This window comes from Astatotilapia calliptera, chromosome 9, assembly GCF_900246225.1.
Source record: "Astatotilapia calliptera chromosome 9, fAstCal1.2, whole genome shotgun sequence".
Classification (NCBI taxonomy): Eukaryota; Metazoa; Chordata; class Actinopteri; order Cichliformes; family Cichlidae; genus Astatotilapia; species Astatotilapia calliptera.
In genome coordinates, this window is record NC_039310.1 from 13,330,007 (window position 1) to 13,342,228 (window position 12,222).

Genomic DNA, 12,222 nt, shown 5'->3' on the forward strand with positions numbered 1-12,222 from the left:
TGGGTGTAAAATTGGGTCTTCAAGGTCAACTTAATGATTTATTGGTGGGGAACTGAACAAAGCCTTACAACGTAGAACTTACAGGTGTGCTGAGTATTATCAACATATAGACCTGAACTCTCCTTCAAGATCAATGGATTGATCTGATGGTCAAAGTGATTTTTTTTTCTTTTACAAACTTGTGATCAATTTTTGATTTTTTCAGTTGATATTTATAATAAACAAACTGAACAGTGAAATAAAATGAATCTTACACATGTACTATAGCCACATAAAAACAAGAATAAATATGAAATAATTACACTCAAACTTATGTCGTGTATATAAAATGGGTTTCAGTGGGGAAAATACTAAAAGCCGTCACTTTGCGCTTGTTTTTACTGCACTGCAAACTTCTTAAAGTCCTTAATGTTACTTAATTCATTTTTATTTTTTAAAATTTGATCAGTTTCCTCAGAAACTCAGATGAAGCCCAAGAATTCAAGGGGAAAGAGTCATTGTGCATTTAAAGACAGAAGACCAGACCAATTCCAACTGAAAAAAGTAAACAGTCATTGGACGAAGCTTATTTTATTGTCAGGAACTAAAAGTACAAAAAGGTTATTATTTCGGACCATTTTCCTTGTTTGTCCTGTTATTATTGCTATATTAGCTTTGAGTTTACAGGCTGTACTTGAGCTTTGGAAATGATAGACGTGTTAATTTAGGCACTGCCTTTACAAACCTGATTTGAGTTAGCAGCTTATGTTGCCATGTTCTCCACTAATAACACACGCTGGCACACAAGACCCGAGTCTCACTGTGACACTGTCACCTTTCGAATAGAGAGGAGAAAATATCATTTTTTCTGCAACCTTTATGGAGCTTTTACTACACCGAGGAGCAAAGTCAGTATGCAAGTATGCAACGGATGCAAAGACATATCTTTCTTAGTCCAAAAGTAAACCTTTTCTATATACCCTTTTTCCTGGCTCTTAGGTAAGAGCAAATAGATTGTTGTATTAACAGATTGCATTGAGAGAGGTTCTTTTGCATATTTTTTAGACCGTTTACTTATTAAACATCTAAAAAAATTTGCTCATATTTTGCTACTAAATGTCCTTTTCTATTGGACGTTTAAAAAATAAATACTGTATATAACTACATTTTTTCCACAACATGTTTGGCATCTGCATTTATAGTTTGAGTATGTATCATATTAGCTTATAAAGAGCTGATATCTAGAAGTGACCCTTGGTTTAGACAAACAACATCCTGTGACATTAATTGACCAGTCACTAGGCCTCCGTTACAGCAGGTGTGTAACTCGATCCAGACAGTGATCTTTTAATCTGTTAATGTGAAGGGACGAATAATCCCACATCTGGAAGTTTTACTACTCTGTAATTACAGATCTGTTATGAGCAGCCCCCTGAGCCTCGGAGAAAAAGAATGACCTGCATTCAGCTCCCCACCAAGACAGACACGATAACATTTAGAGGGGATGAAATTTGTGTTAATTTCAGACGACTTGCCTTTTCCAAACCAATTTGTGTTTCGCTCTGTTTGTTGACATTGCTTCTAATGTGATGACTGTGACATGTATTTCCACAACAGATGGATTAATGTTTTTCTTTTTCTCCGTCTATTTTTTTCCCTCTTTTTTTTCTTTCCCCCCCTTTTTTTTCTCTGTCTCTCCCTCGCTCTGTTTCTCTTGCTTGCAGGATTTCAACTAGACAGGTGCTTCCTGTCCGGACTTTGACATAAAATTAAACACTAGTCCAGATGTGAAGTGTGTGTGTCTGCAAGTGTGTGCATGCGTGCACGTGTCTAAGACAGACAGAGGGAAGCCATGTTTCTGGTGCCCGGCCTGGTCATTTCGCTGCAGTTGAAAGAACAAAGAATGAAAAGAAATAAAACAAGGCAGACAGAAGAAGAGGCAGGGCACTAAAGAGAGTAGCCGTGGAGGAAAATTAGTGACAAATGCAGTGAAGAAGTTAACCTTCCACAAACCGATCGCTCGATAAACACACGATAAACTGTTTTTGCTCCTTAAATTTGTTTTAAATTTGCCACCCAAAGTTATTTCAGTTGCAAATGTGAATGCTGACATTTAGAATTAAGGAGTTTAAATAGATGTGGCACCGCGTCACTTGTGTCCACTTCCCATGCACAAAAAGCCGATTCCTTTTCCTTAATTTCAGTTTCAGGCTGATTCCAGGTGAATGGCATCACAATGCGGCTTTGAAACACTGATTAAATACAGTTGTCTAAAAGATCTGCTTTTCTTTTCTTCTTTTGCTTTTTGCTTTTCTTGTCCTTGTCCTGAATGGAGAGACCGGAGAAGAGGAAAAGAGGGAGAGAAATGGAAAGGTCATGAGTGATGGATGCTTTGTGTGTGTCTGTCATTCCCAATTACTGAACTTTGCCTTTTAAAGCGTCGCTCAGATGCATTTCTCATTTCTGCCTTTCTGACTGATGAAGAGCAGACTCTGACTGGGGGCCACTGTGTGTTTAAAAAAAACTGCCTCACTAGTCATTCAGTATTTACTTCAGATACAATACACCGCAGCGGCCGCTCCTGCTCTGCAGCGTTCCTCCAACACAACTTTTTCTTCATTTGTATTCATTCTCCTGTTCCGTTTTCAAATGTATAGTTTCCCTGTGCTCAGGTCTGTTATGGCACGATGCAAAGAAAAATTAGATTACATATTTTGTTTTTAAAAAGAGAGAGAAAGAGAGAGAGAAGAAATGTTCAAAGCTGCAAAAATACATCACAGGGAAAAGACTCTTTGGAGGGAGGTTGCACTTTGATACTGGGCAGCGCAGATGAATAGAATACCCACACTCGGTGCACCCAGCCAGTCTCTTTTAAAGCTTATCGCAGTTATTAATCCCTGAGACAAAATGCTTTCGAACAACCACGAACTTTGGAACGCTCAGAAAATTACACTTTAGGGTTTTACTTGAAGGAGTAAACAGTTTTGAATAACCTTTTACAAACAGCCAGAAAAAACAAAATCACCAACAGGGCGCAGACTGTTAAACTTCGTTTCTATGCGATTTGCATTTATCCAAGATTTTTTCTCCCTTTTTTTAAGAGTAGAAAAACGTTCCGTATGCTCCCAGCTCCCGTGGATCGGCTCCTCTCCTTTCTTTGTGGGCATTTTTCTTTTCAAAATATCTTCTTGATACAAATGTTTAAAAATGTTTCAACTGCCTATAGCCAGGAAAACACGGACTATACAGCCACCCTTTTGTAGTCTTCTGTGTTATTTTTAACAGGAAAGAAAGAGGAGAGGGACAGGTGCTATGGCAGGCAGCTAGGTTAATCTCCTCTGTGCTCTGTCAGCCTCCTCGCAAAACTTTAAAAAGTGTCATGTTGGCTGGCTGTAATATCGTGACACTCTACAGACATAGGAAGAAGAGGTGGGAGAGAGGAAGGACGCGAGGAAACAGAGACTGAAGACAGAGGAGGAGGAATGAAGAAAGAAAAAACTGTTGAGCGAAAAATAATATATATATATGCCACACACAAAAACAACAGAATCCTCCAATACCTTCCTCCTGTGTGATTTTTTTTTTTGTCCCCCACCTACAGACTATATTAAAATCATTCCCTGTTAATACATCTATTTTCTGCTCGTGAAAACCTCCCTATGTGTCACAATAAAGGTGGAGGTGGTTTGTGAGGTCGGCCTGAGGAGAGCTTTACGAGACAAGCTGCACTGATATATGGCTCGCGGAGACTCCATTAAAACCCTGGACCTGCGCCATTTGGGAAAATGGAGGTCACTCATTCTAGGGTCACGTGACATCTATAAAATCAAACTTTTTCTTACTATCTGGTCATATATCAACCCCCCCAACAGCCCCTTTTTTGCCTTTTTTCCCCCACTAATGCTTGAATCTTAAACAATAGGTCCAGGGTTGAGGATGATCGTTTTTCAAGAGGTAGAAGGGGAGGCTGCTCTGTGTGTGTGTGTGTGTGTGTGTGTGTGTGTGTGTGTGTGTGTGTGTGTGTGTGTGTGTGTGTGTGTGTGTGTGTGTGTGTGTGTGTGTGTGTGTTTGTATATGCACTGGAGGGTTGGCAAAAGGGAACAGGGTGTGATGTTCAGTTTTTGATAAATGTACCATATCAGATCTGCAGAGGAGCATAAGTAGAACAATCTGCAGTTGGTAATCTCGGAAAGATGAGAACAGGTGTGCAAAGGAATGGTTGGGAGTCCTTTTTTTCCTACTCTGTCATCTCTCCTTTCCTCTCCTCCATCACTTTTTTCCTGGTGTTTTTTTCTATTCTCCGTGCTCAGCTTCTCGGTTTCTTCCCTCTCTGCAGGTTACCTAATTAAAGTGACTTCACGCTTTCTCCCTTACTCACCTATTATTGTCTCTGTCTCTTGCACTCTTTCTGACTTTCTGTTTTTCCCACTCTCATTCTTTGTTAGAATCTTAAACTTGTCTTAAACTTATCCCTTTTCCCTTTACTCCAGCTCCTGTCTCCCCTCATACTGTATACCCTTAAAAACCCAAGAAACATGTCATTTTCTATCTCTCCCTCGCTCTTCCTCTCTGGTTCCCCCCTTCCCTTATCTTCATGTCTCTTTAAGCCAGAGTGTGTGTCCTGTCTGTCTACGTGTGGCTCCCGGCTCCCTAGGGCAGCATTTCCAGGCTTCATTTGTTTGAGGGCTTTCTAATCTGGGGACTGGGACAACCTCAGTCCACCGTGCCCTCGTCAATCATCCTCGAAGAAGGAGCAGAGAAGAGGTGAAGAAGGAGTAGAGAGAAGCATGAAGACTGGAGGTGATGGCATGATTAGTTATCTGTCCTCGGTCTTGCCCACCCGCCCCATTGCCAGCGACTACAACTCCCTCCATCTTTCCCATCTCTCGCTTTCTCCCTCCTTCCACCTTTTCCCTGGCTTTCCCCTCACTGTCTCTCAATCTATCTTACCTCCTTATCTCGCTTTCCCTACTCCTCTCTCCTGCATTCTGAGCGCTAGCCTGTAGCGCCAGCAATCGCTCTGTCCGTCGGTCTATTTATCTGTCTGTCTGATTGTCTGACCTCAGCCCCGACGGTGGTCCCTTTTGTATCTCTGGACAAATGAGGATGACCTTTTATTGTAAAACAGACACCTATGGGGAGGGATGAAAGCGCCAGTGTTTAAATTAACAACAGAAAGAAGAGAGGGAGAGGGAGGCCATCTCAAACAGAGAGGGAGTTTGCAGAGATGGAGAGAGAGTGTAAAGTTTTTGAAGTTCTAATAATTATAGAACAGTGTTTGCGTCAAACTGGCATGGCCACTGTTCAATAATAAAGTCCCCTACCTGGCTGGCAGCTATTGATGAACAGTGGTGGAACAGTGAGGAGCGGACCTCTTGAACGTGCCCCGGACCCATCAGTATGGGTGCATGAATTATAAATGGCATTGACAGTGGAGGCCATAAGAGTAGACAGAGTATTATTGCACATGAAGGTCCATTCTGATTTTGATTATTTTTATTCCAGGGGGCTCACAAAAGGCCAGGAGACCGTTGGTGAATATTCTAAAAGGGCACGGGGCTGAGATGGGCTTGATGGCAGGCTTTGATTTCTGGCTAATAGCCACTTCAAACAGGCCGGGATGGCTCGGAGACAGGGGAGGAGGATGACACCGGGGCTAAAGGACAGAAGGACATGGGACGCACACAAAGGAAGGCCACACAAACCGCATTCACGGAAGACATGTTGCGTTTTACAGCTTCAACATTTAGCTGACATTCGTATGGTCCAGCTGGACAAATACAACGGGTCACGCGCGTGTCTAAAAGCCAAATACACTTATTTAAAGTCATGAAATATGAATCTACAGTAAAAGCAAGTGCTTTTGGTTGCAACAAAGAAGTAACAGTTTATTTTTGTTTTAGCAATCCACACACAGAGATCTTTTTTCATGGCAACATGACACCAAGCTGTGCACTATACTTCTTCAGTTCTGTTCTCCAAGTTGGCAGATTTCATCAGTCAGAGTATGGACGCACCTAAATGAATACAGGGTAAAATGTAATATCTAAAACCAGAAGCAAGTATTCTTCTGAAAGTGTGCAAAATGACCCTTTATATATAATCCATTTCAAAGTTTACAACTCAAGTCTTCAGAAACCTTCTTTTCCCTTTTTTACAAACACACACACAAGATCACATCATGAGCATGGAATCATTTGGCTGCTTGTGTGACCTGCACGACTAAAATAAAGGCCTCTGGGTAGTGAGACAAAGCCTGGACTATAGGGTGCACTCAATATGGCAAAATGAAGGTAATCCACTGCAACAAACACACAATATAAATCTTCCTTAAGGTCCAATTCCACCCCCTCTTCATCATAACTGCCTCTTATTCATTAAGCACACAGAAACACACCAATTTATACTCTTATCACACACACATACACACCAACCGGGACTGCCACACGACCGAGAGAGCTTCCACGCCACAGTCACACCCTCTCTCTTTTTTAATTGCAAAGAATGGGCCTTGGTAGGTCACACAAAACAAATCAATAGCTCTAAAAGAAATATTCAAATGTGACCTAGAAAACAGAGCTCGTGCTCCCATTTTATCATTGATTTTTGATGCAAGGCGATTTAGTTTTGCGAGATTATTTTTTTATTAGTATTATTTTTCTTCTTTCTTTTTTTTTCCCAGCACATAAATATTTACTCCAAAGATAAAGCACAAGTGCGGGAGAATGAATATTGAATTTGGAGGTAAGCATGTGTGTATGATCCAATATCCATCCAAAGAGAGGCTGTACATTGTCTCAGTCAGAAAGGCAATATAAATATAAGCATATTTGTTAGAGCCAGGGTCAATACCATAAGGTGGATATGGTTTGTGCCTCTGAGGCTGCTTAGCGAGATAGTTTGAAATCAATGGTGTGTCTGGCACCCAGCTCATTGTCTGATTACGGTTTTGTTTCTCACAGCTACCAGATTAATGTAGTTTTTCTGATTCAATCAAGGAAGAATCTCATGTCTTACTTTTTTAACACTAAAACTTTTAAAGCAAGCTTCTCAATATTTCATTAAAAAAAATAAAGACGTTTGCTGTGTATGCGGGCTATTTATTTATTTTTGCTTCACAGATGAGCCGTCACACATTTTCACCTGAGAGCTGCCCAGTACAGCACGGTCTTCATCTGGGACCGGTTTCACGAGAGCAACTGGGAACTGAGAGCTCACCTGGGGGTTAAAACTAGCAGCTTTACCAGTTGGCTGGTTCTTCAACCTCTACATTCATTCATTTAAAGCATTACCCCAAACTGTGATGGTTTTCGGAAGGTTTTGAAGTAGGCATACAGATTAGTTTCTCTATTTTGACAAAGCTGCAAACTCAGCTGTTTGTGATGGGGTTTTTACTCTTACCTGGTCTTTGCAGGTCTCTTTTCTCATATGTTCTGGACTCATCTTTATGTGTGTGCATATTAGTGTGTGTGTGTTAGGTTAGGTTCAGGTATGTGTGCATGTGTGGGGGTTTTTTTGTTGGGGTTTTTTTGTGAGTTAGGAGATGAAGAGGATATAAGCCTGGATTAAGTTCAGAGGATGATTTTTATCCTTGCAGGGGGTCTCTAAACGCTAAGAGACTGATGCAAGGTGACCCTGTCTGGACACACACACACACACACGGGCCTTTAAAGGAAACATGCAATCATCATGCACTTACCAATGAACACATCCATGCACAAACACATAAACTCATCCTTGCAAAAGGCAAGACGCATGGGAGAAAAGAGTCTAAGAAGGAACATGCAATCATCATGTGCACACACACACGCACGCACGGAGGGCACACATGCACAAACAAACAGGTGTGTCATGATCCACAAATAGGGATTATATAGTGCTGATGTTAGAAGTGAAATAAAGAAGGCTCTGCCAAAGCTTACTCTTCATTGTCACGCCGATAACACTATCAGTATTGACAGCGGATAGAATCGCGCCTTCAATAACTTCCACTTCCTTTTTTTAAAATTCCTTTTTTTGTGTTTTCTATTTGAGCGTCCCACTTTTATATGTCTATTAAAGTTGCACTGATTGCGCGAGTGAATGACCTACTGTGTACTCAGCACAGAATAAACATGGAAGCTCAGTTAATTCAGCTCACTTGCACTTCCAGCAGTTTTTCCACCTTTGCCCTCATGTTCAGAAGCAAAGGGAGAAACAAAGGGAGATATGTCACCCTGTCATTTTATCATTTCATTTCCCAAATGAGCGTCAACAGCGTTTCACGGAAAGCTGATTGTGACGGGATTTCTCTTTGTTCTCCGTCATTAGCGCTTAAGATAAGCAACAAACATGCAACCTGGATCTTGCCTCGCTTATATCTCCTAGTCCACCTCCTTTTCTCTGACTTCCTCCTTTTTCCAGCCCTGTGTCCACATCTGAAGCGCTGATCAGATTTGGCCGTTGGAAATGAGATTTCGAGGGCTAAGCATGACCTTTGCTTACTCTGTCTTGCTGTGTCTTTCTGTCTGTCTTGTGACATTTCTGCCGTATGCGCAAACAGGTGCAGACACCCGTGTTCGCATGTACACAGCGTGTTCCTTTGTGACGCATCAACACACTTTTATTAAGAATGAAAACAGCGCAGGAACAGAACAATAAGAGAAACAAAGATGACAGAATGTGGATAAAACAGGCAACATAGTGCAAACTGGGTGTTTGCCTTTACGAGACTGGGGCCTTTGGGTCTTGACTTGGTCTTTGAGGTGGAAGTGTGGGTGTTAGCTCTGATCTAAAGAGCAGGTACAAACTCTGTTTATGTACTATGCTTACATATATTGTAAAACAACACGCTCTGTGGGAACTAAGTCACTTCTTTTTGTCAAGAGAAACTCAGCTCAGTGTGAGGCTGTGGCTAGTTTACTGTGTACGGTGTGTTAGTGGTGGGGAGCACCTGCACCTGCATGGGTTTTCCTCTGAAACTTCTCCAGCAGTCCAAAGATGTGTGTGTTTCTAAAGTGGCCATAGCTGTAGATGTAAGCTATTTAAACCAAAAGAAATAATGCTTAGAATTCAACACAGGAGTGAACTAACCAGTAGAAAAGCTGTACACTCCAAAGCACTTTGTTCTTTAGGATGATCCTGTTGTCTTTCTGCTTCTGCCTCCATCGTCTGTCCAATTTAGCCCCTTATCTGTAGACAGCATACCCACCCTGACAGTCCTTCCAATGGTCTTTAGGGTAAACCAGTGTCGCATTTAAGTATCCAAAAAGTCAACCTTAACATCTAAAGAAGCTGTCATGTGGTGCAGATGATTACTACTTCATATGATACCATGATCTGCCACTTAAAAAGAATATGATACAGTAGGTATTAAATGGTGGCTTGCCCCCATATTTTTTCCCTTTAGCAGCGACATGAAGGGAAATTTAATAATGAATTCACTGTTTTCTGTGGCCACTTGCCCTTTTGCCTCCATGTCGCATTGTGTTTCGCCTTTCCCCCCCTTACCTGTCCCTTTGTGTTCTTTTATCTGCTCAGCTGTAAACATAAAAGAATCTGTATCCCACTCCAGCTGTGCTGCTTCACCTTGAAGAAGAACAGCCCCCCACCTCTCCTTCCTTATACAGATCATTTCAAACAAGTATTTCATTCAGGGATGGTAATCAGACAGTCCGTTTCACTCACACACACACACACACACACACACACACACACACACACACACACACACAAAGTAATGGCAGTAAGTGATTAGGTTCACAGATGAGGGATCATTTTTGTCCATTTTCTGGGAAACAGTGATTGCTCCCAGCATTCATTAACAAATCGCAGAGGTCAAATGATTCAGAGGCAGCAGCCGCTCTTTTAAAAGCCCCTTACACAGTCCAAGATGACTAAAATGACACTGCAGATTAACAGACATGCCGCTAAACTAGTCCAACAGATGAAAAGGACGCAGTGTTACTGCCTCCTCGGTGTGTCTTGGTAGTTTACGGAAATGTGGAAAACGGCAAAACTATACGTCGTTGTTAATTGTCAACATGAAATAGCTGCATTTTTAGGAAGGGGGTAAAAAAATAGCCGTTTGTTGTGCTGGAGCTGCAGAGAACACATCGCACAAAAGGCTATTTGAATGGCACTGTGTGCGAATGTATCATTGAAATGTGTAATCCCCGAGCAGCCGGGGAGCTGTGTGTGATGGAGAGAGCCGGGCTTCATCATAGCCTCCACGGGAGGCTGGAGGAGTCCAGAGTGAGAGAGGCAGACAGAGATGGAGCAAGAGGAGGAGGGGTGGAGGAGAGACACCATACTGACAGTATGAATGATACATCATATGATTGTCTTGGACAGAGCTGTTCTCTCTGAGTGCCTATACTGCACTCTCCAACTGTCCTCCATTTCACAAGCCCTGTTGCACTGATTTATTACACTCAACAAAACTGCTATAGACTCGACTCTGTGTTGCCCATAAGTTTTCAAACTTTCTCACCGGGAGATATTCCTGGAATATTTATATTTTTTGCTACGCTGTACAGCTTTGTTTTTGTCTTGCTCATGGTGATGGACAATCAACCACGAGCAAGCCTGTGAAGTTTTAAATATCAACGGTGATCCTGTTTATTAATCATTCCTTCGACTCCATCACCGTGTAATGTTCACGGCTCTTACTTAAGTGCTTTTGATTTTGTGATTGAATTTTTGTATGTGCCTGCCACTGGACAGATCGATAGAAAAAAACAAAACAAATGCAGATGGCAAATTAATTTTGGTTTCGTGTACTATCGAACTGTCAATAACGCTCAATAGTCTTTGAGCTGTGGTGTCTTCCGTTTCCTCAACAAGCAAAGGGGCCGGAGTAAACACGTGTCATCATTCGGATAACAGGAATGGCGTGTTTGCGGGATGTAGGTTACATTTCAGAAGTTTGAAAGGCCAGCGAAAGCTACCATCTGTAAATTATTGAAGACGTAAGGGATAGGAAGGAGAATATGAGTGAGTAGCATTTAGAGTTCAGGAGAGGGAGAGAGATGCGGCCAGCTCGCGTTGCAGTTCTGTGTATGACTACGATGGGAAATCCATACACCCTAACCTTTCTTTGTCTGTAGTTTTATTGAAATTGAGCGGTCAGGGGGACAGTTCCATCAGAACGATGTCGAGCGGATTCAGCCACTTCTGATTCCCGACCTGCTTTATTCTTCAACCTACAAAAAGTCTGTTTGCATCATACGTGGACGACGAAGACTCATAATAGGTGAAATTCTCCTTCCCAGTTCTCACGCACAGCCTCTTTTACAGTTGATGGAAACCCACTCTCCTGATAACAAGTGTTTTTGTGCAACTAGTATGCCAGAAAGCCGGCCTTTTATTAAATCTTTACTTTAACAAAATCCTTTTTGTTGCCTTCCTGATGGTATTTTTAAACTTAACACAGTCTGCATATTGAAATGTTGCACGGTATGACCACAGGTTCTCAGAAAACTTATGGGGTTACATTTTCTTTGGACGAAAAAAAGATTTGAATTTTCACTGCCGTTTCACACACCATTTTCTAAATTTGCCAATTTGCCATAAATACAGACAATCATCAGAAATGACAACATATAGAATTGCAAAAAGGGATTAGGTATAAGCATCTCCCATATCTCCACTAGCCACCCCGTTGAGGGAGGGCAGGTTGGCAAATAGGTTTTTCCCATTTCAGACACCACAATGTCACTCCATCTCATTGCGGCATCCATTACGTGCTACCTTGGGAATGGGGAGAGGTCCATGCTGAGAATCAGGGCAGAAAATGGCCGCCCGCTAGGTGGGGTAAAATGGCCAGCGTTATTATTCTGACTCCCCCCAGGGGGAATTGGCCTGAATATAGATATGCAACATTATAAAACCAGGTTATTATCTGGGTGCACAGTAACGGCCTCTTGCCTATCTCTACCCATTGACGCACACGCGCGCACACTGGCAAACACACATGCGCACATGGCCTGCACACATATTATGAAATCCATGAAATGTAGCATACTGCGATGATTGTACCCTCTCTGGTGATTGAGGGATGTTTACCATTCCTGTTTTTTTTCTGTTTTCATCATGTGTCATTGTTTTTGCCATTATTCTCTTTCTTCTTTCATTTACAGAAAATTAGCATCAAGCCATCTCTGTTTTCTCTCTGCCTCTCCCTCCACCGCCACCCCCTCTGTGTACATAATGTCATTTTACGGTGCAATGATATTTCCGATTTCAGTAATGTAGACGGCCGCT